This window comes from Macaca mulatta, chromosome 11 (genome assembly GCF_049350105.2).
Source record: "Macaca mulatta isolate MMU2019108-1 chromosome 11, T2T-MMU8v2.0, whole genome shotgun sequence".
NCBI classification, from domain to species: Eukaryota; Metazoa; Chordata; class Mammalia; order Primates; family Cercopithecidae; genus Macaca; species Macaca mulatta.
In genome coordinates, this window is record NC_133416.1 from 9255669 (window position 1) to 9278626 (window position 22958).

General features: G+C 53.3%; 1 pseudogene across 13 annotated transcripts in view; it reads right to left on the reverse strand.

Annotated features, from left to right (window-relative positions):
* Window positions 1-534: 534 nt before the first annotated feature.
* Window positions 535-22958, reverse strand: part of LOC106995529 (SH3 domain and tetratricopeptide repeat-containing protein 1 pseudogene) — a 52942-nt pseudogene continuing 30518 nt past the window's right edge. For 2 of the 13 annotated variants that reach the window (XR_013400855.1, XR_013400861.1), the window contains exons 2-8: window positions 13252-13293; window positions 9955-11543; window positions 7226-7376; window positions 5724-5845; window positions 4888-5037; window positions 3646-3818; window positions 535-948 (exon numbers count right to left, since the gene is read on the reverse strand). The product of XR_013400855.1 is annotated as an SH3 domain and tetratricopeptide repeat-containing protein 1 pseudogene, transcript variant X1 (transcript). Of the gene's footprint in view, window positions 949-3645; window positions 3819-4887; window positions 5038-5723; window positions 5846-7225; window positions 7377-9954; window positions 11563-13251; window positions 13294-16024; window positions 16241-22958 lie in introns of all 13 variants that reach the window. The other 11 variants (XR_013400864.1, XR_013400867.1, XR_013400860.1 and 8 more) reach the window with 10 other exon arrangements.

The window sequence follows — 22958 nt, forward strand, 5'->3', positions numbered from 1 at the left end:
CTGGGAGCAGAGGACACTGAATGAGGGATCCCTGGGGCCACCCTCACTGGCCTGTCGCTCTCCTGACACCACAAGAGGATCAGGAGCTGACCTTGGGTCCTAATGGGGGACACCTTCCTGGCAGCAGGCTGGCAGGGTGGTGTGTTGGTCAGTGTACTGGGCTCTGTGTCTCCGCCCCTACCTGCTGTGTGACGGTGGGCCAGACACTTAACCTCTCTGTGCCTCTGTTTCTTCAATGGTGAACAGGGGCACTAGCAGCCCCCACATCCGGGCACAGTGGCCTGAAGGTTAAAGGCAAGGGTGGCATGAGACCTACAGCAAAAGCTCTGAGCAGGGAGCTGCCCAGGGAGTTCCACCACCATCTCCCTCTGGCCGCCAAGGAAACCGAGGCTCATGGTGACCTGGCCCAGGTCTGTTGGACTCAGGGTCCTTCTCATCCCCAAGATCAGAGGGCTGCTACCAGGGAAGGAGCTGGCCCCTAGTAGACACACCCCAGGAAGCACACAGGGAAGGATGCCCTGGGGACTTCGGTATGTTATTGCAGAAACAAAAACAAAAAAAAAACCTTTATTGCTATTTGACCCCTGCTTTCATGCCTCCATTTCCCAGAAAATGAGCCACGGGAGACACCAGGAGAGGCAGGAGACCACCCTCCTTGCACAAAACCCACTCCCTCAGATGCTGTCCTCAGCGAGGGTGGCTGGGGGCCAACCTAAGGGGGCCCACCCGCAGAGTGGCAGAGGAGGCGGGTGGACCCTGCGGACGTTGAGCTCTGTGGCGAAGGTCCTGGCCTTCTGGTAGAAGAAGAGCGACTTCTCGCGGTCCAGGAGAAAGTTGTGGGAGATGGTGGCCAGCCGCGTGTAGATCTTCAGCTGTGCCTTCTTGTTGCCCAGGTCCACGGTGGCTGCCAGTGCCAGCTTGGTAGTACCCGGCTGCATCAAACGGGTCCTGAAGGGCACAGGCCATGCTCAGCAAAAGGGGGACTCAGAGTCTGTCTTCCCAGAGGCCGTTCCTGTCTCCGGGTCCTTCCATATGTCCAGCCAATCCTGGCTCACCCCATGAGCCCTGAAGCCTGTGGCACTGCTGTGGTCTCAGCTGCAGGAGGTGGGGATGACCCTGACACCCCTGGAATACTTCCTGACTGTCCCTACGCCCCCACTCACATCAAGCCTCCTGCCCCAGTCCCACCCTCTCTGCAGGCAGTGGCTGCTTTCCCCATGGGCTGAGGTCAGGGCCGATCCTGCCTGCTCTGAGAGTTCCATGCAGGACCCATGGCTCCAAGCCCCAGCAGGGGCACAGCGTTGAGTGACCCAGGCTCCCCTCTGGCCCCTGTCCTTGCTGACCATTTCCAGGCCCTCCACTGGCCAGGCCAGGTACAAAACCATCTCCCAGGTGTCCTCTCTGGCAATGTTCCCTGAAATATTGACAGAGTGTGACTCCCCAGACATCCACTCCTGTTTTCAATGCATCTTTGGCTCAAACTCACCATCCCTGGGTTGGCCTCCGATACCTCTTCCTTGACCGTCCCATCCCCCACCCGGCTTCTCCCCACGTGCCTCCTCCACATGGGGGTCACCCAAGGGACCGAAGACTCGTGCCTGGCCTGTCCCCCTTTACCATCTCAAGATGGCTCCCAGGGCCAAGGACAAAGTCCAAGATGCAGCAGTCCATTCCCTGACTGCCCCGCCCCACACACGGAGCAGGGGCGTGAGAAGGCCCTGAGTCACCGCCCAGCCGAACGCTGGACTCTGTGCTAGGTGTATGGCTGAGCCTAACATCCTTGCTTCCAGGCTGAGGGACCTGGGAGTGAACACTGACCATACAGGGTGGCCCGGGCTGTGGTAGAGGGAAGCCCAGAAGCCTGTGGGGGGCCCAGGAGGCCCCAGACTCAGCCAGGGGTGGGAGGCAAGGGCTTCCTGAAGGAGTGGGGGCATCCCAAGTAAACAGGAAGGAGCCAGCCAAAGCATATGTCTCTGCGTATGCGTGTGTGTGCGCCTGTGTGTGTCCTCCAGGAAGGAGTTGCTCAGTGCAGGGAGGCCTGTGTGTATGCCTGAGTGTGCGTGTGCCTGTACATGTCAATGTGCCTGTAGTGTGTGCAGCAACTAGTGAGTGGCAGGCTGAGCCAGGACACACCTAATCCACCCTATTCCAGGGCTCACTCTCATGTGTAGACTAAAGGGGACCCCATTTTAGAGGTAATCGGCAAGGATGCCCATTTACCCCTGCCTCTCCGCCAACCTTCCAGGCCCCATCCAGCCCGGCTTTCTCTCCCACTTCTCTGGGCCCTGGGTCCAGAGCCTCCTATACAAGGAGGAGGGTGTGGCCTTGGAAAGACAGCCTCCCTTGGGAATTCCGAGGGGGCCTTCCTGTGGGAAGCTGGCCTGTGCTGACAGCATAGTCACAATGAGGCCCAGAGGGCTGTGCATGGGATGGAGGTTTTTAGGAGGCCTCTGCCCCTCGACCCCAACCGTGGACGTTGGCCTCTCAGCTACTACTTGGCCCTTTCCTTCCTCCTGGGCAGGCGGAGTGCGCGGCAGGCTTGACCAAGAGAGAGAAAGGCCTCTTCTGGGAGGCCCGTCCCCTGGATTCCAGGTGAGCCCCTGAGCAGTGAGCAGTGTCCCTCTGGGCCTGACACCTGGCACCTCCCTGTCTGGCTGGGACCTGGGAGGCCACCGTGACAGCTTCTGAGCACCAGGTGTCGCCAGCACTGGGCGGGGGCCTCCCAGGCAGCCCCAGGCCTGTGGTGGGGGATTCAGGGTGGGGTCTTAAGGCTGCCCCAGCTCCTCATGTTGTTCTAAGGTCCCCAAGATCTCAGTCCCTGGACTGGAGCGCCCTGGTCCCTCAGCCCATAAGGAGCACTGACGCGGTGCCAGTGCGATGCTGAGGGGTGGGCACCTGCTGGCCAGAGGGGTGCAGACATCCCAGGTCTGAGTCTGCCAGTCCCAGCTCTCCACCCCTGCAGGGCTGGGGGCAGAGGGAGTACAGGTCCCAGCACCTTCCCTCGAGACAGACCCGACCCAGCAAGGCCTCAGTCTGGCTGGCTTGGGCCCCACCCCGTTGCACCTGCCCTGCACTGGGGTTTCCCTGTCTGTGAAGCACATGGTAAGACACTGGCCCCACCCCACCCTTCCTGGGTGATGTGAAGATTCAAGGTGTCTCGGGACTCCAGGAAGGAGTTGCTCGGTGCAGGCTGGCACCCTGGGCAGGCTTCCTAGAGGAGGCGCTGGGATTTGGGTTGGATCTTGCAACGTGGATTCAAGATGAGGATGATGCCATCCTCCTAAATCTCCTCCTCCCGACCCTGTTTTTGTTAAATGCAACTTGACACTTGATTGTCAAGACTCAGCTTTGGTGTCACCTCCTCCAGGAGGGCCTCCCGACTATGATCCCCCTTTACCCAGAGGCCACCATTGCCCGCTCATGTGTCAGCCTCCTTGGCTGAGACTGAGTTCTTGGTGGGGCCTGGCCAGCTTGGGAGCTGGGTTGTATCTGCTAACCTTGCCGGCTCCTCCAGCCAGGTGCAGAGCTCCCGGGAGGCCACTGGGCCATTCCTAAGGAAGGCTGGAACCCAGGCCTCTGGGGTCTGGGTGGAGATCCCACTCCAAGGGGGCCGGGAACACCCCGAGCCCTGCCCCTCCCACCCACCTTCAGGTCGTAGATGATGTCGCCGAGCACCAGGTACACCTTCAGGTGGTAGAGGGTCTCCTGGTCGAACTCCAGCGGTGAGTTGCAGAGCGACAGGGCCTTGAGGTAGAAGTGCTCCGCCAGCTCGCTGTCGCCCAGCCGGTGGTAGGCCACACACTCATTCAGCTGGTCCCCTGGGGTGCAGGCCAAAGGGGCAGGTGTGAGGATGTGGCTTCCTGGGGCAGGCAGGGCACAGGCCCCTTAGGAGCAGGTATGCAGACCCCGGGCAGCCCCTGGCTTGCCTCCAGGCACCTGCAGTCACCTGGGCAGCTCTGGCCAGTCCCTTCCGGGTTCCCAGTCTCACTTTCCCATCTGCAAAGCAGAACTAATAAGGCCTGCCCCCGTCTACTGTGAGGCTTTGGCAAAGTCGGACTTGGATGGCCCAGCTCTGCCTACACATAGCCACCTGCCTTTGCTCACTGGTTTTAACCAGGGGAGCCCAAAAGCCATGCAGTCCAGGTGCTCCCAGGCACCAGGGCTCCAGGCAACCCACAGACGTGACATCCGACTCCTGGGTATGTCACGATCAGAGCCCCCTACCCTGGGAAGTCACTGCGTGCCTGAGCTCCAGGTCCCCCCACAGACGTGCAAACCCACCTTGGCTGTCTCCGATATCTTTCCGTTTTCAGGGCGAGTGCCGTGGAGCCTGCATTCAATGCATTCCCACACAGCTGCACACCTACTGTGTACTGGGCCCGGGGCACAAGGCGCTGGGGCATGCGGCCTGCCCAGGGCTCCCTGCCTCTGGAGGAAGACAGACAACCCTGGCACAGCACCAGGGTATGCCCAGCCTTAAAGGGCAGGCTGCTGGAAGGGGAACTGGGACTTCATCAGCCAGAGAGCCGTGTGGTTGATGAGGGTGGGAAGGGCACAAGAGAAAGGGAATATGCCATTCAGCCAGGCACAGGGACCAACGAGATGCCTGGCATGTCTGGAAGGCACAGGCCACACTGGGCAGCCCTTGTGGTCAGCAGCGGGAAGAGGCAGAGAAAGCAGAGTTCAGCCAGGCAGGGGGCTCTGCACCGCGTGAGAGACCTCGGGATGTGCCCCACAGCCAGACAGGGAAGCCAGCTGGCCAGATCTGCCTGCCTGGGCAGAAGACCAGGAAAATCTGGCAGGTGTTTCAGCTCCTTCCCTGAAGACCTGGAGGCTGGGCTCTGGCAAAGTGTGGGTCCTGGCAGGGTGGGGGCTCAGGGGACTTACCCAGAGTGATGCTGAGTGCTAGGGCCATGTGGGCAAACTCCATGCCCTCCTGGGCTTCCTCCAGCGTGGCCAGCAGTGCCACCAGCTTGTTGCACAGCCACAGCTCCGCCTTGCAGTTGCCGGTAGTCACTGCTGGGGCAGGGCCCGGTCCTACCACACAGGCAGGTGGGGTCAGGCTTCCCGCAGCACCCACCTTGCCCAGCGCCCCCCTCAGAGCCCGAACATGTGCTTGGAGCTTCCCACGCCCCAGCTACCCCTGGATCTCGACGCAGCTCTGTGCTCTCAGATAAAGCACAATTCAAACACCTAAGTTGGGGGCTGAAGAGTCACCCGAGGCCCATCCAGCTACACCCGGCAGCCTCAGACCCAGCCTCTCCCACCTGGGCACCGGGGGTCTGACTGCGGGGAGCCAGCACTCCTCTCTAAAAACATTTATCTCTGCCCAGGGCTGAGCCACACCGTGAGCTCAGAGAAAGGGAGAAGCCGTCCCCGCTTTGGGATGCATGCAGTCCTGGACCTCCCACTGACATGCTGTGTCCTTTGACATGTCCCTGTGCCTCTCTGAGCCTCAGTTTCCTCATCTGTAAGATGGGGACAGGACTTCCCGCTCATGGTTGCTTGAGAGCATCAGGTGCAAGGGTAAGGCCATTGCCATGTCCAGGCCCCAAGCATTTGTCCCAGGCACAGTATCATTCCCGGTGAGACCACTAGGAAACCAAGCATGTGCATGGGTGGCCCTGCCTCCAGGTGCGAGGCCTCTGCCCTGCCACACCTGTGTCTCAGCCCTCCAGGTGCCCCCCTGAGGCTCACCCACATCAGCCCACAGGCCAGCTCACCCGGTAGAAGGACGCGGCTTTCTCCCGCTCCCAGGCCCCATTGAAGAATATGTCTCCAGCTGCCTCAAACAGATTCAGCCCCAGGTTGGGGTCGCCTGTGTACAGGGCCACATTCTGTGCCCCTGAAAGGAGGCAGAAGTTCCCTCAAGACCCACACCTGGCGAGGTGGCCACGCCCACCCTCGCCAGCCTCCTTCCTGTCACACACTGCAGGTACACCTGAGCATTTATCAGACCCTGGGCATTAGGGCTGCCCCCACCACTGGCATGAGGACAATGAACTGATGAACCTGAGTGCCAGGAGGTGACTGAGCAGCTGCAGCCCGGGAGCCCGACACCTGTGAATCCTACCACCAGGGCTAGCCCTAGCCCACTCTCCCTGCATTCAAACCAGTCTCCGTGGCCCCCAGCTTGCTGGGAGCCCATCCCCTGGCTCCTTTCTGCATTGCCACATCCCTGTCACAGCTCCGGACTGCACACCAACAGTGTTTGTGGGTGGGCCTGGTCCCCTCTTGGCCATGAGCTCTTGATCCCTCTCCTCAGCTCAAGGAGGTATACAGCAGGTGCTCAATGATGAAAGCTTCACCAGGTTCATGGGCTTCACAAGTTGTTCCAGATCACACTGTTTGGGAAAGCCTCTGAAAACAGCCGCTACGATAGATGCATTTTGTAAGGAGATGTGCCACGTGTCGCCTGGAGCAGGTTCTTCTGTGTGTTAACTGAGTGGCCACATTATTTGAGCATGTGCTGTACACCAGCAGGTGCTGGGCACTGTGAGTGGCCCCGCCTCTGCCCTCAGGGAGAAGATGCTGGCCACTGGGGGAGGATATGAGGGAACCAGTTGGACAGAGGGAAAAGGCATACAACAGATGCTCAGTAGTGGCTTAGGAATGAGTGGATGGATGGATGAATGGATCAATAGATGTATAGACATGGATGGATGCTTGGATGGATGGATGGACAGATGAATGGGTGGGTGGTTAGAATGATGTGTGTATGTATGGGTAGGTAGACAATGTATGGATGGGTGGAGGTTAGATGATGTATGTACATATGGATGGATAGATGGGTGGATAGACAAATGTATAAACATATGGACAGATGAATGGAGGGATGTATTAATAGGTAGACTGGTGGGTAGATGAATGACGGATGGATGGAATGATGAAGAGGTGAATGGATGGATAATGGAAAAATGGATGAACAGGTGAACAGAAGGATGGATAGAAGGATGAACAGTTAGAAGGATGAACAGTTGGATGGATGATGGAAAGACAGATGGAAGGATGGATGATGGATGGACCCACAGGTGGATGGGTAGATGATGGAAGGATGGATGGATGAATGGATGGGTGGATGGACAGGTGAATGGATGGACAGATGGGTGAATAGATGGATGATAAAAGGATGGATGAATGGACAGATGGATGGATGGAAGGATGAATGGATGGATGGACAGAGAGTGAACAGCACAGGGGCCCTCCTGCAGCCCTTGCCACTCACCTGGATGTACAGGTCCACCAACTCGCTCTGCTGCAGGATGTAATAGATCTTCCCTGCTTGCAGCCAGGCATGTGCCGCCACCTCTTTCTTCTGGAGGTCAATGAAAATCCCCAGAGTTCATTTGGTGTAGTCCAGAGCGGATTTGTAGGCCCTGGAATCAGACACAGGTGTCAGAATAAGGGCTCTCATCCTCCTGGAACCAGTCTGCCTCCTCCCATAGGTCTGGTGACACATGAATCTGGAATGTGGGGACTGGGAACGGCCCTCTTGTGTGTGCAGTGTTCTGCCCTTCCCAGGCTGCTGGGAGGGCCAGGGTGAACACACACGGCATGGAAAAGATGAAGGACATCCTTCTGAGGGAATCGAGCATCATGCTGCCCTGTGGCAGGAGGAGTGTGCTAGTCCATCTCCCCTGCCTCCCAGACATGGCCTCTATCTTCTCCAGACACACCAGGAGACGTTAGTATTCAGAGGCTATCTAGGCCGATGGTTCTCAAGATGTGCAGGCATCGCAGTCACCTCGAGACCTGTCTGTATAGCTTGCTGGCCCTGCCCCCAGAGCTTCCGGCTCCACAGGCCTGGGGCAGACCCTAGAACTCCCACTTGCCACAAGCTCCTAGGTGACATGGATGCTGCTCTCCTGGTCCAGGCACCACACTTTGAGAAGCATGGCTCTAGCACACTGGCCCATTTTCCTTCTGTGAACCTGAGGCCAAGACTGGAGCCAGTCTCCCAGGTCCCCATGGAATCTGGCTCCTTCCCTGCTCTCTCAGTAAGTCCGACAGTCGAGAGGGTGTGACTGCATCAATGTCACCGGGCCCTGTGAGTGGGGTGGCCAGGGCCATGGTTACACCACCAGGTCAGGATGCTCGGGGGAAGCCAAGTGGGCCACATATGGGACGTGAGACCTTGAAACCCTGCCCCAGGGAAGCAGGTGACACAACTGGCTCTGGCTGCTGTGGTCATATTTAAGGGGACAGATGAAGGCCAGGAGTGAAGACTCGGGGCAGGCAGAGGTCAGATGATGAAAGCCACCATAGTAGGAAGAATAGCCCAGACTGCACGTACTGCCTCTGCTGGGGTTGAGATGACCTTTGGGGAGGTGTGCAGGCAGGGATGGGAAGACGTGTCACCCAACAAGAGAGGCTCAAGCTGGGACTCGGGCCATCCGCAGCCCTAGGACGACCCCAGGCCCAGCAGCTCAAAGAATCTGATGCCAAGAAACCAAATGATCCCAAGGACAGGGGCTGCTGGGGCCCTGGGCCAGCTTCCGTGTGCTCCCCTCCCTGCCCCCTCCACCCTCTTTGTGCCCCTCCCCGCAGTGGGGGCTTGGGCGCTGGGTTCCTGGAGGGTCTCCTTCCAGTCAGAGAATGCCCCTGGGGAAGAAGCCTGGGTCTGAACCCCCCACCCCTCCTTGGGCAGATGTGTGGGACCGGGGCCCCTTCACACGGTCCTTTCCAAAATCTCATCCCTCCTAGGGCCAGGAGTGGGTGCCCGGCCTGTGCTGGGAAATGGGCAGATTTGGCCACAGCCCCTGGGGCTCTGGGCCAGGCCACAGGAGGCACCTCTGAGTGGTCTCACTATGCCATGACGTCCATCCTGGGAGGATGGACAAAGCGCTGCAAGGCAGAGGGGATCCGCAACAGCATCCCTTGTCTTGGTCATTTCCCTAGACTCAACTTCCTCATCTATCCTATATACTATTCCTGCGGCCTAGCTTTCGGACAGCCCTGCCCACCTACTGTCCGTTCACTGCTCAGTCTGCAGTGACTGTTCTATAGCACTCCATGGCTCCCCAGTGCTCTTGGGGAAAAGGCCAAGCCACAGCCTGAGGCCCCAGGCCCTGCTTAGCTCTCCAGAAGAGCTTCTCACCATCCAGCACCCAACCCACCCACTCCCAACTCTGCACCTCCCTGTGTAAGCCCGGCTCACTGAACCCTGCTCACACTCCCGCTCACTCACCACCATTCACCCGCCGCCACTCATCCTCACTAGCTCACCCCTGGGCCTTCACACAGGCTACACCACCAGCCCCTCTCCCCTACCACCACCATCTATTACTTGACTAAATCCTCTCAACCCTCTGGTCCCACACTAAAGAGGCTTCCTTAACCCGGGGCCAAGTGCTGCCCCGCCATCATGCCACTCACCCTTTTGTGGCTTCTCTGGCCTGAAGCTCACATTCCCACGTTCAGCCCCTGCCACCCAAGGACCCCACAAGCCCCATTTGTGGGTGGGGCCTGGCCCACTCTGCACAACAAACTGCTTTTGCATGAACCGCTCTGCGGCTTTGGGCAATCACCTCCCCCATGTCCTCTGGGAAGTGGGATGACAGGTGCACAGGCTGCCGCTATACCAAGCAGATAACATGGGCACAAGAACCGGCGTTCCAGGCCTGGCTCATGGCGGGGCCCCAAGTCCCAGCTCAGCAGAGCCTGCCTCGACCCCAGGGTTATGTCTAGGGATTCCCAGCCTGCAGGACTTTCAGTGCTCAAGGCAGGATGGTCCCTGGGCAAACCGGGAAGAGCTCGCTGCCCCAGTAGGGCACAGAGGGCCTGCCCCTGCATGGGAACGGCCTGTCTCCAGGGCGCTTGCCAACATCTGCTGTTGGCCATGACGCAGCACTTTCGATGGTGGAAAAACCATCACTTGTTTCTGAATCACAAACCCCAGGTGTGCCCTGACCCAGGTGGCCCCAGAAGGTGCACAGGAGGAACTGGGGCACTCACCCTCCACGTGGCCCATCTCCACGGCGACCAGACGGGCCCACTCATAGTAGCCCTTGCCCTGCTGAGCCGGGCCCTGGTGGGTGCAGAGGTGGCCCAGCTGCAGGAGCACATGGGTGAAGTCCCGGCCACACTCTCCACAGGGCAGTCTCGAGAACAGCCTCATGGCCTCCAGGAGGTCGTGCTGGGCCAGCCTGCTGGCACCCGCATGCAGGCACCGGGCCCCGAAGTTGGCCAGCACCACTGCCTGGTTCCTCCGCTGGCCCAGGTCCCGAGCCACCCGTAGGGCACGGTAGTAGCCCTCGGCTGCCTGCCTCATCCGGCCCGTCCTCTTCAGAGCCACGGCCACCATGTTGGCAATCACGCCCTCCTGGTCCTCGCTGGCCACCACTGGACAGACTGCAGGATGTCCAGGCCACTGGGCTCTGCCCATGAAGCACGTGCAGGCAGTCCACGATGGCACGGACTCCGGCAACAGCACTGGCTTCCACCGCCTGCGTCAGGAAGGTGATGGCCAGGCCGTGGTAGCCATGGTGGCTGTACAGCTGGACCAGGATGGCGTGGAGAAGGCCGCGCAGCGCCTGGCCTGTGCCCGGGGTTAGGGAGGCCAGCGCTCGCCTGAGGTAGTGGGAAGTCTGGGTGGGCAGGCTGTGGGGCTGGAGGACGTTCTGGAGCACCAGGTTCACGCTCCTCAGCAAGTCCTGTGTCCTCAATGAGGCCACCTTGACACAGCTCAGCACCAGGTGGGGCAGGCACTTGCAGCTGTAGATGTCAGCTAGGAGTAGGTGACAGTCTGAGAGCCACGAAGCCTCTGGGGCTCCCGAGTCCCTGTGCAAAAGCAGCAGCTGCTCTAGGAAGGGCAGGGCCTCCTCGGGCTGCTTGAGGTGCACGTGGTGCCTGGCCAGCAGGAAGCAGGCCCGGGCCTCGGCCTGCAGGCTCTGGCCACCCACCGCCTGCCGCAGCACCAGCTGCAGGAGCTCCCCCTCCACCTCAGTGCTGCAGATGTGGCCAGGTGTCCCCAGGAGCAGGGCCACAGCTTTGGGAACCACCTGTGTACACTTCTCTCGGTTCTTCTGCTTCCAGTAAATACTGGCCAGGTTGGCGTACACAGCCACCACCAGGAACAGGTCCCCAAAGCTGCCCTCCAGGGCCCCCGGTGCTTCCTCAAAGTACATCCAGGCCTGGGACAGCTTGAGCCTCCTGCTGCACAGCCGCCCCAGGAGGAAGCAGAGCCTGGCCAGGGCCATGACGAGGCCAGCTTTCTTGGCCGCCCCTCGGGCCTGTGCCAGACACCCAGTCAGCTCCTCGTCGCTAAAGCTGCAGAACACGCTGCTCAGCCATGGCAGCGCCACGTCAGCTGGCCTTGTACCCAGGGGCGTTCAGGAATAACAGCAGTGAGCTCAGGGCCTCTGGGTCCTCCCAGTCGTCCTCAGCTTCCAAGCAGAAGGAGGGCTCCTCGGGGTCCTGCAAGCTCACGTTGCTGGATGCTGGCTCCTGGGGGCAGCCTGGGCAGGTCTTACATTGTTCCAGAATATTCTTCATCTTCCGCAGGGTCTCCTGTGGCTCCGGGCCCAGGCAAGGTGGAGGTATTTCTGCAAGTCACAAAAACACCTAGACAGATTAGAGTCCAGCAGTGAGTCCTTGGTCCACTGGGGAAAGGGTCCCCGCATCCCCGCCCTCTGTGTCCCTGGTGCAGCTTGCCATGAGCCCTTGAGAATTATGCGCAATACAAACCCGGGGCCTGGAGCATGTAGGAACTCCGGCACTATGGGGACAGAACACGCAGGCCCGTGGCCCGACTATCCTACAAAATCACCCTCCCGTCCTGCTTTGTCGCCCACCTGACAGCACGGTTTTAGGGCACTATGTCAGCTCAGTGATCCCTCAGAGATGCCTTTCCCTTTAGAAAGCAAGCCTAACTGGACCCATGTATATGCAGCACTACAACTACAAATGTAACTTTTGTCAGCATATCCGGCCCCCCGATGGGGTAAAGGAATCCATGAAATCCCCAACAGCCAATCAGCTATTGATCAGCTCAAAAGTTGCTATGCAAAATTGGTAAAGCCACCGACAGCACAGGACAGGGATGTTGTACCCATGTACCCAGCTCCGTGCAGGGAAACGGACCATCCCTGCAGGAAGGATGGGAAAGCTTCCAGGCCCCTGTGGCCACCTTCACCTTGGATGGTCTGAAAACCTGAACCCCACAGTTCCTAAAGGGTTAACAAAGGCCAGGCTGCTCAAGCAGCCCGCTGGCATCTGCTGGCTTCTTAGCCAAAGCCCCCTCCCAGAGGTGAGCAAACAAGCGCATTTCCTGTTGGAAAACCTGGGATGAAAGGAGGCATTACTGGGAAAGAAAAAACCTAGATTTAAACAGACTCTGTTTCAAGCTCACATGTAAAAAGTATTTTCAATACAAACTGTCTCCTTATTTGTCTGTAAAGCCTTGGAATTAAAAAAAATAAATATGATTTAGAGACAAATGTCTGACTTGACTACACTAGATTAGCTAAGAAATCTCCCCCACCCGGCAGAGGCACACAGCCCCTCCCAGCCACTACCCTGGCCTCCAGGGCAGCTGGAAAGCCACGTGCCTTTGTTCCAGGGACTTCGGCAGAGGGTGGAACCACCCCCTCCCCGAGGCAAACCTACAACAGCCTTCCCTTCCCCACTGGCTTCGCGGGCCGCCTCTGGGACCTTGTGCCTGCATCCCAAATGTACTGGGATGGATCCCATTCCCAGGGAACTTCCAAGGGCCCTTGGGGCGTCCACATCACCAGGCTGTCCACATGCGGACCCTGTGTGAGGGGAAGAGACAAAGCCGTAGAGGGGAGACGGGAGGGCCTCCCTGAATCAGCCCCTCAGGAAGGAGCAGACCCTTCAGGGACCTCAGTTGAGGCCCCTGCAACCTAAGACTCTGAATTCTGCCACCCACTGAGGGCAGTGTGGCCTCCCACCTCTGAGGCAGAGCACAGGGCGAGCTGCAGCTTCTCCAGGTCATGAGAAAGGAACCCACAGCTACACGTGGGTCCCAGCAGTGGAAAGGATGCCCCGCCTCTGTCGGGGACCAGGCGGGGGCCAGCATGTTCACTGTAAGAAGTGTGGGACCCCACAGCCTCCAGTGCCAGGGTAGATGGGAGGTTCAGGCCCACTTCAGGCGACGTCCCCCCAGCCCACACCACAGAAGGGTGACAGCCGGATCCAATGCCCACCGTACTCAGCTCTGTCACCTCCCCCGGCATTACCCCAAGGCCAAGCTCATAACCAGAGGAAGCCTGAGCCACGGGCAAAACCCACCTCGTTCCTGCGGCTGCTCGGTCTCAGCTTCCTCTACTGAGTCTGGCAAGGGAGAAAAGAGAAGCCATCAACAACCCCAGCCAGCGCCTCTGGTCCCATGTCAGCTTGAGTTGGTGTCGGTGTTGCAGGGTGAGAGCATTGCAGGGTGCAGGGGTTGAAAGTCATATCATCCTCTTCCCTCCTGGATCATGGGAACAACATCACTGGGGGGTGTACACTTTCTGCGATATTGGGAGTAACATCGTCTTCTGTGCCTTGGAATATTAAGGACAATATCACGGGGGGGGGGCGTGTACATCTTCTGAAATATTGGGAATAATATTATCCTCTCCCCCCCTGCAAATTCGGAAAGCTATCACAGAGTGGGTGTTCACCTCCTGCGATATGGGGATTAATACCATCTTCTCCCCTTCCGGATATCAGGAAGAGTATCACACGGGGGTGTACAGTGTCTGCGATACTGGGAGTAATATCAACCTCTCGACCTTGAGATATTAGGAACAATATCCCAGGCTCGGTGTACGCCTCCTGCTCTATGGGGAGTCATATCATCCTCTCCCTTCCAGGATATTAATAACAATATCTCATGGCGAGTGAACACAGCCTGCGATACTGTAATTATTATCCTCCTCTCCCCCTCTGGATACTAGGAACAATATCACAGAAGAGCTGTACCCTCCCTGCGATATTGGGAGTAATATCGTACACTTCTGTGAATATTAGGAGCAATATGACCGGGTGGCTGTCCGTTCATTGCTATGTTGGGAGTCATGTCATACTCTACCCCCCTGGATATCAGGATCAGTGTCACAGGGTGAGTGTACACCTACTGCGATATTAAAACTAATATCATGCTCTCTGTCCCTGGATATTAGGAATGACATCACAGGTAGGTGTACACCCCCAGCGGTATTAGAAGCAATAATATTATAAATTATTAAACATCAATGATTGATTTTAATAATTATCAGTCTGGTCTCGAACTCTTGACCTCAGGTGATCTGCCCGCCTCGGCCTCCCAAAGTGCTGGAATTACAGGCGTGAGTCACCGTGCCCGGCCAACACTTCTTGACATCTCTTTTTGGACCTCAAATTTAGCATGCCCAAAACGCACTTTTGATTCCCCCTGCTATAACCCACTCCTCCCAGTCTTCCCAATCCCAATAACAGCATCTCTAGTCTTCCAGTTACTCAGACTAAAATCCTTGACATCATCCTTAAAACTTCTTTTTCTCTCTCTTGTCATCCAACCCATTTAAACTCTCCTTTCAAAACATATGCCAGACCTAACCAATTCTCACCTTCCTCATCATTTCCAACCAGGTCCAGCCCTCATCATACCGCTCTGGGTAACTGCAAAAGCCTCCCAATCGCCAGGCACAGTGCCTCACGCCTGTAATCCCAGCACTTTGGTAGGCCAAGGCAGGTGGATCATCAGAGGTCAGGAGTTCAAGACCAGCCTGGCCAACATGGTGAAACCCCTCTACTAAAAATACAAAAAATTAGCCGAGCATGGTGGTGGGCACCTGTAATCCCAGCTATTTGGGAGGCTGAAGCAGGAGAATCACTTGAACTCAGAAGGCAGAGATTACAGTGAGCCGAGATCGTGCCATTGCACTCCAGCCTGGGAGATAAGAGCGAAACTCCATCTCAGAAGGTTAAAAAAAAAAAAAAGCCTCCCAACCCACCTCTCTCCTTCTGCCTTTCACCCTACCCTGCATTCTACCTTCCACTCTCAAACATTTCAGAAAAAAAAAATTATATCCACAGAGAGAGAAAGAGAAAATACAAATGGGGTGAAATGTTTGGGGAATCTGAGGGAAGAGCATACGGGAATTCTCTCTACTATTTTTGCAACTTTTCCAAAATTCTGGAATATTTCGAATTCAAGAGTTAAAGAAAAAAAACAAAAAACAAAAAAACCACTATCTCCTTTTGTGAATCCATCCTGTCTTTCCCCTGGCAACTGAAGGATGTTCTCAACTAAACACATCTATTTTTTCATGAACAGTAAAAGAATCCTTGCCTAGTTTTGTCTTTCTGTGCTTGGCAGTAGAAGTGTGTGTGAGTGTGTGTGTGTGTGTGTGTGTGTTTCATATATATGTGTATATACGTGTGTGTGGTGTGTGTATATAGAGAGAGAAATATATATGTGTGTGTATATATATAAATATATATTGCATATTGACAATGATAACGTGTATATATATAAATATATGTGTGTGTGTGTATATATGTAATACATACCCCATAGCCTGTCCTTAACCAGTTCTAAACTTAGTGGGAAAAATACATACCTAAGCAGAGAATTTCAAAATAATATGATGAATATTTTGACAGAGGGATGCGTTGCTATGGAACCCGCTGCTAAGACACAAAACCTCCTAGATGGGACAAGGAATGAACTAAGTTTTGCACCTATAGGCACCCCCACTGATATCCTCACAAACTTTTATAGTTATATGCATTTGCTTCCCCCGGAACCCCCGTTTCATAAGGGTTAGTCCTAGAGCCTAGTAAGTTCCTACTACAGCTGGCACACGTATGCCATTCAAGAAACAGTGGCTGAGTGAATGACGAGTTAAGAACCATTTGTCAGCCAGTGCTCAGTAATACAACACGCACTGGTATGCAAATTATATTTTTGTTGAAAGCAAGGGCAGGATCACAAATTGTCTTTCCAGAGAAAGCAAACCTCAAAAACTTCTTTGCCCTAGTAAAACACGTTGTAAGAAGCTCCCCTTATATAACAGAAAACCTCCTCATTCGTTACCAATGGCACGTAAACCTAGTACGCCTCCGCCTCTGATGACATCTCTTCCATCCCCAGGGCTAGATAAAGGAGGTTCTGGAAACCCTGGTAGTTGTGAAGGTGGCTCCCAGCTCTGACAGTCTTGAACCCTGCAGCGCGGAGGTCACACAGCAGAAGAACAACCGAGGGAAGCATCAGCAGGCTCCGAATATGTTTGAACCAGAGACGGCAAATAGGCTGCAACCAAGAAAACACCAGAGATTCACGGTGGCCACCTGAGGGGTTGTGCTCTTAAAAAACAAAAATTAAAAATAAAAAGTAAAAAAGTGAAAAAGGAAGGGGTCAAGAATCCATCAGGTCTGACTGAGACATGTATCAGTGACTAACACCACATATGGCAAAAGCACTCCGGTGCGCTTTGGGTCCCCACAGCTTCAGCAGTATTCAAACACGTGTGCTGCCCTAAGACTAAGCCATGGGAATACCCCCAGCAACTCTCCAAGGAGAAACAGCTCACATGGATTTGGCTAGAAATACTGTTGTCTTTAACAAATTAACACTGAATAAATCCTGACTTATTAGAGCCTGCGAGGATGACATTCTGAATGATAACAGTTATCACTACAATCTCCAAACATCTGCAATCCTGCAAGGAGGAACTGTGACAGCGCAGGCCACATGTCCAGAATGCTTCCCAGACTGCCTGTTACAGAATAAAAGAAATGAAACCCCCCCTAAGAATGTCTTCACTCACATTTAGCCAGTTGTTCCTTTGTGTATCTCTGTGCTAAAATGGCCATTCTTCCCCACAGCCTGAAGTCCTATGCTAAAATAAATGAGACTCACATGAAGCCAGAAACGTTCAGATGCGAGGAAACCAACACAAACGAAATGGGCTGGAGAGTGTGGCCAGGAGGATGGTACTTCCCAGGAAGCAATTACTCCATCTCTGCCCACGAAGCAGGCAGCTGTCACTGTCCCCCAGGCCCACGCCAGCCCCTCGCAGTAGGTTCTAACCAAACTACCTCCAACAATCAACGTAAATACACCACACAATTGGCTTCTGAAAGGACACCTTGCAACCAACAAGAAACTGTAAGTACAACTTTGAAAAACTGTGCAACTAAAAACCTTGGAGAGGGATAAACACTGCCACATTTTGACTCAAATACTGTTACGTGGTAGCACTGCAATAATTCACTGAAATGAAAGAATGAATGAGGAATATGTTTACATAGGAATCAGGGGAAGCATGACTAATCATTTAAAGAAACAGGTCAAGAAACTGCTAGGTTCAGATGCTACCGTGAGACACTGTCAGGGCCTTAGGCAAATTCACTTCTCTTGGTCGTGTTTCCAGGCTCATCAAAAACCAGCTTTGGACTAGGGAACCTGTTGCTTTCCAATGCCTTCCTTCTGCGATTCCAGCCCAGATTTCAGGACTGCTCTCCCACTTGGTATATGAAAGCGCTTTCAGTGTATAATAGCAAGAGTACATTTCTGTGTTGAATGCGGTTTGGGACCTACTCTATGAGGAACAATATCACCATGTAACTGTAAGCATCATGACAAGGCGCACTCTAGAGAAGGATAACACATAGGATGTGGCCACACGCCTGTGCATGCCTGGCAGGGAGATGGGGAATAAGATGTGGCCACACGCCTGTGCGTTCCTGGCAGGGAGATGGGGAAGTCTCATTTAGTGAGGCCAGGGGGGCCGGTTGTACCTTAACATCCGCAGTCCACGTCAAGTTCACAACGTCCTTCTGACATCAAACCACAGGTATCACATACTTTTCCATCCTTTCTACCCAAGATTAAAATATGCAGAGCACTGTGATAAAGACGCCTCCATCACCAGCATGTTGGCTCTCGTTCTGTAGAATTACATACTTTCAGTGCAAAATGATCCCCAGGCTGCAGCGGCAAGCAAGACTGGCCTCCATGGGGACAGCAGGCCCTGCAGCAGCCACCACTCCTCTCGCCACAGTCTGATGCAGCTGCAGAGAAGCTGTGGCTGAGGCCATTCACTTTGTGAGAGAACCGCACAGGAGGGAAAAGGTAGGGAAGGTAGGGAAGAGGGCAATGTGGGCCTCTGAGTCCAAGCCAAGCCATCACATCCCCTGTGACTTGCACGTATATGCCCAGATGGTCTGAAGTAACTGAAGAATCACAAAAGAAGTGCAAATGCCCTGCCCCACCTTAACTGATGACATTCCACCACAAAAGAAGTGAAAATGGCCAGTCCTTGCCTTAAGCGATGATATTATCTTGTGAAATTCCTTTCCCTGGGTCATCCTGGCTCAAAAACCTTCCCCACTGAGCACACTGTGACCCCCCCCACTCCTACCCGCCAGAGAACAACCCCCCTTTGACTGTAATTTTCCTTTACCTACCCAAATCCTATAAAACGGCCCCACCCTTATCTCCCTTCGCTGACTCTCTTTTCGGACTCAGCCTGCCTGCACCCAGGTGATTTAAAAGCTTTACTGCTGACACAAAGTCTGTTTGGTGGTCTCTTCACACGGATGCACATGACAGGCAGGTGCAGAGCCAGGGAAGGACCTGTGATGAGAACAGAAAGGAATTCGCCTCCCTGTACGCACACTCGGATTTTATGACAATGTGGGCAGGGGGCTGAACTGGATGCCTGAGAACATTCCTCCAAGTTCTTTTGCTGATTTTCTAAATATTGATGTAAAATCTGAACTCAGACAAAATTTTTTTAAATCGCTTTAATCAACGTCTTTGTCTGGTGCTCAGCATCATGTCCACATGATCATCTAGAAAACCAACTTCTGTTCTAAGGCTCACATCTTCCTATAAAGTCCCAGGGATTTTACAAGGGAATGCACCTCTCATTCGCATCTAGAACACACACAACTACCATTAAAGAAGTGCTTAATTTGCTTACACGATTTTTTAAACACCCAGATTTGAAATACAATAGAGAAGATAACTTTTTGATAGTTCCGCTTTTGAACTGCGAACTGCGAACTGCGAGTGGAGAAAATAACCTACCATGATTTCTAACCAGTCAACAACCTGTCTTCCCTGGCTGCAGTAGGAGTAGTGTTTCTGAGCTCTTTCTGGGTTCTTTCTGAAAAAGAACCCAGCTGGTTAGGGGACAGATAATCAGCAGTTGTCAGCGGGCTTCCCGGGTCCCACATCCCCACGTGATACATGGAAGTAAAAAGCTATCAATGACCAAGCATCTGAACGCTTATCCCACCTCCCCATCTGCTTCTTCTGCCACGCAAATTTAAAATTAATAAGCCTGCTATTAGAGAACAGAGTTGGTGCTGCATCTGTCTTCCTAAAATTATGGATAATTACCAGCCCATAATGGCTTCAAATCAGATTTGAGTAGTCCCTTAGACAGGAAGCTAAAGTGCCTCAGCCCTAAACTGAGAAGAAAACAGAAACTAGAAGGCTCTAGGTTTGATTTTTTCCCCCTTGTTCTAAAGTTGCTGTTCCCAAATCTCCTACTACTGTCTTGTTTATAAAATGTATGAGAAACAGGGAATTTAAAGACACTATAGAAATGGACACTTTTTCTAGGTACAAACTTTGTGAACATGATTTTCAGCTGCTGGGCTTTTCCTCCACAAACTGTGAGCCTGGAGTACATTTTCTCCCTCGTGGTTACACATTCAGAGTCAGGGAAGGTGGCTTTAGCAGTAAAGAGGGGACTGCAGTGAGAAGTGACCGGGCACTGAGAAGGGCAGACAGGGACTCTACCTCGGTGGCCTGCAGTGCTCCCGGGCCTCGGCCTTTACTTTTCTATCTGTACAAGGGATCTAAAGGCCCGTGATTCTAGGCCACGACAGCTCTTCATACACACACACGCAAACATCACACGCCTATGTCAAAAGCTGTGACACGCGGCTGATTTCCTGAAGAAGTTATCTTGTATCATTTCTACTCAAGTACTCCACCTCCTTCCAGACAAGTATCTGAGGATGATGGGCTACCCCACAGCAATGTGTGTAACCTCTCCTGCTCATGATCCCTGTTCACACAGCATTTTTCAAAAGCATTTGGCGTGAAGTGACAGAAGAAAGAAGAATAAGGTTCTTTCAGCCCATTCATTCATTCATTCATTCATTCAACAAATATTGACTATCTACGTGCCAGGCACTGGTATATCACCAGGGAGATATATATAGATATAGATATAGGTATAGATATAGATATAGATAGATAGATAGATAGATAGATCTCAGATATAACAGGGAAAATATATTTTTGTAGGTGGAGACAGACAACCAAAAAGCATGTTCAAGAGTGATCAGTGCTGTAGAGGAAATACACCAGGAAACAGGAAAGAACAATACCCCTAGCCACCCTACACTGGGGTGATGCTAGCGTTACAAAATGGAAACAGCGGCCGGGCGCAGTGGCTCACACTTGTAATCTCAGCTCTTTGGGAGGCTGAGGCAGGCAGATCACCTGAGTTCCAAGATCAGCCTCACCAACACAGCGAAACCCTGTCTCTACTAGAAACACAAAAATTACCTGGGCATGGTGGCACACGCCTGTAATCCCAGTTACTCAGGAAGCTGAGGCACAAGAATCACTTGCACCTGGGAGGCAGAGGTTGTAGTGAGCCGAGATCGCACGGCTGCACTCCAGCCTGGGCCGAGATTGCACCACTGCACTCCAGCCTGGGTGACAGAGCAAGACTCTGTCTCAAAAAATAAAAAATAAAAATACAATGTAAACAGAGAATAAGATACCAAAAGAAAGAACATGAAAGATTAATTGTAACAAAAGGCTTTGTAAGCTGATACTTTCCTTTCTTGTCCCTTACAAATGGAAAAAAAGGGCGGGTAGGGGGAAGCATCAAAATGATGGTGATGTTTTAAGCTGGCTTCGGGTTTCAGATGTCTGACAGCCACGCTCATGTACTTCAAGGAAAAAGCTCTGTAAGCCATCTGGGCAATGGTTTAATGTCTTTTTTTTTTTTTTTTCCAGAGAGTTTTTAAAATACAGGAAAACGTGTGTGTTTCTTTAGCTGCTCTGTGCCCGCACACGTGCAAACTGTGCTAACAGATTTTTCCACGTTTTGCTGAATTTGCCAGCTTGCCATAAACAGGCTTCCATATCTTTTCTTAATTGTCTATAAATAGCACAAACACCCAAAAATGCAAATCAAGACAAGCTGTCCCTTCAACTGCTGCTGCCATGATGACAGCGAGCGACAATTGGCCAAATCAATACGCGGAGACTGAAGCTGTCGGGCAGAGAGCACAGGGCCGACTGCTTTTCCCATAGCGTTTAAAGAAACAAGCGGAAACGGCTCTCCACACAGGACAGACACGTCCTTTGTTCTTTGAATAAATACTGCCAATGCCCAAAATACTTTCTCCATCACACCATCTATATGGAATTCAAGTTCCTTCCAATACCACGAGTAACGCCAGTGATAGACTATGTTTAGCCATAATGACCCATTAGCATTCTTTTTCCTCTAAAATGTTGAAAGAATAACATTGAGTGTGCACTCACGAGGTGCCAGGCTCTGAGTTTTATCTCGTTTAGTTCTTGTTGAAATCCTGTAAGATCAGTACCATATTCTCTCATTTTTCATCAGTGAGGAAACTGAGGCCTAGAAAGGCTAAGTAAGTTGTCCATGGTCACAGGTTATTTAGGAACTTTTCTCCAAACTTTCAAAAGTTAACTACTGTCACTATTACAAATGGGTTTCTCTTTGTTTGTTTGTTTTGAAACAGGGTCTTGCTCTGACCAGGCTGGAGTGCAGTGGCGTGATGATGGTTCACTGCAGCCTCGACCTCCCGGGCTCAAGTGATTCTTGCATCTCAGTCTCTCCAGTAGCTGGGATTACAGGCATGAGCCACCACACCTGGCTAATTTTTTAATTTTCATTTTTTGTAGGGATGGGGTTTCACCATGTTGCCCAGAGACTGGTTCTGAACTCTGGGCTCAAGAGATCCTACCAGGTCGGCCTCCCAAAGTGCTGGGATTACAGGTGTGAGCCACTGTGCACAGCCCTACAAATGTGACTTATACAAAGTCCGAGCAGTGACAGGAAGAGAACAGAGACTTCAGCGAAGTCTCCTGGCTGTTGCAACACCATATCCCTCCTCCATACCGTAACGTGTCTACACCCACCAAGCTCCTAGACGTTGAAGGCAGCTCAGAGACGAAACAGCAGTAAAGAAAGAGAAGGTGCAGACATGTGTCTTGATTTCAGCGCCAGTGTGCCTCTCTGCCCTGCAGCTGCACAGGCAGAAACCAGGGGCCGGGAGTCTGAGACAGTGCGTTTGGTTCCTGGCAGGTAATTTTTTGGGAGACCATCCCATACAATTAGTGTTACACTTCTCAAAAAGGCAGTGTGACTTTTATAGAAAAATCGCTTCCATTTGGGAGAAAGGTTTAATAAAACCACAAAAGGATAATACATTCATACAACAAATTAAATTCATCCGCCACAAACTGAAATCCCAAAGCTCTCTGGGCTGCTTTTCTGAGCTGAAATTCAACTCCAGTTGAGAAACAGGTCAACTTTCCTAAAAAGATTTCTTTTTCACATGTCTTAAATAAAAATTCCTTTCTCTCACTTGTCATTTTCCAGATTTAATGGCTCTGTTGGCCTTCCTCTCATTTAGGCCATGAGCACTGACTGCATGTCGGCTACGGCCAGGACTCCAAGGGAGGCACCCTAGGGAACACAGATGACCACAGCACAGCGACACCCTCAGGGAACACACACGGGGAAGGCAAGATGATACAATCGCAGCCTTCACACAGAAAAGAACTTGGCATCCATACCCCGTCCCATTTCTAGAAAACAACGATGCTGAGTCAGAAACATTTACCGAACAGCCTGCAGTGTGGAGGCAGCACGAGGGGGTCCATGCGGGGAAGAGCACCTTCAGAAGGGGGCATGCAAACAACCTGGAGGCAGGAGACGCCCCCACGCACAAGGGCC